The following is a 1,385-nucleotide window of genomic DNA, read 5'->3' on the forward strand; positions in this document are numbered from 1 at the left end:
GTACAGGTGTGGGCACTGCCTTGGGAGCTGCTGTCAATGCTGAATGAGTTTCTCAGACACGTTCTTACATCCATCCTCTGTTGTACATGCTTGTTCTCAGAGTTTTAATGTGTACCTTAAAGAAGACGTGCATTTGTTCATTCATCAACATTTATGAAGAGCCTTCTATGTGTCAGGCTCCAGGAGGAACGAACTCCCGGACAAATAGCACTTTATCTTGGCCCCTAGGCAGGGTCGCTATGAGTCGAATGCGCTAAAGCCTAGCAAGAGAGAGAGACAAGCAAATGGGCCAAGACTCCTCTCTGTGGTCGAGGGAGACTGACGGTAAGCACTGGAGTGCTAACTGAAGGTGCCTGTAAAGATCCACTGTCTCGGAAACCCTGCATAGGGCCGAGAAGCCTTGGACTGGACTCGCTGGCAGTGGATGATGGGGGCACAGGACACATTCATTTGTATTACCCTATCTCATTTTCTCACATAGAATGTCGTGGTTGTCCCTGGCTGCCTCCCGCAACCCCACAGCAACGGAAGGGAATGCTACCCAGTCCTGTGGTCTGTTGTAGAAGGGAGAGCTGTCATCCATCTTTTTTTTGAAAAAATCAGCTGATTTTTTGGAAGTAGGTAGCCAGATGTTTCTTCCTGGTCTGCCTTAGTTTAGTCCGGAAGTCCTGACAATGATTGCTCAGCATCATAGCAAAGCACAAGCTTCCACTGTGCACTGGCCAGGAATTGAACCTGGGTTTCCATGAAGGAAATGAGGACGCTGCCAGGAAACTGCTACTGCCACTCAGAACACACACACGTACACACACATACACATCTCCTATATGGTTCTGGTCACCTATCTCCCATACATTCTGTCCTCATCCAGAGCATATGAGAACGCATTACCTCATATATCAGTTTTGCTTTTCAGTGTCACGTTCATTTTACTCTCAGACCCAAAGAAGTTGTTTTAGGATCTTTCTACTGTGTCTTTGAGCCTCATCGTTTCTAACCAGAGAGTCTATCTTTTATTAAAAAGATTTTTTTCCTTCTAGTGTATTTTCAATGGAGGACATTTAGAAACATGTAGAAAAATAAATATATCAACAAAACACCCCCACTCCCTTCTCATATCACTTGGAGACGGGAGTGATCCTGCTGCCGTTCCTTCCAGGCTGTGCGCACGATCCGGAAGTGTCCTGTTCTCGTTAAGAACATGCAGAGTGGGCCGTGGTTCTGGAGTGCGGGGTTTAATCCCAGTGCTGTCTAAGGCTCTGGGGTCCCAGGAGGAGGAGGCATCTGCTCACACACCCCTACTCCCAGAAAAGGCCTGGGCTTCCTTCCTCTCTGGGAGACCACTGCCTTAGGGCTCTCTCACCCCCACTCTTCGCCCGGGGCCA

Source organism: Echinops telfairi, unplaced genomic scaffold, assembly GCF_000313985.2.
Source record: "Echinops telfairi isolate 266 unplaced genomic scaffold, ASM31398v2 ScPeMD7_7469;HRSCAF=8507_0, whole genome shotgun sequence".
Classification (NCBI taxonomy): domain Eukaryota; kingdom Metazoa; phylum Chordata; class Mammalia; order Afrosoricida; family Tenrecidae; genus Echinops; species Echinops telfairi.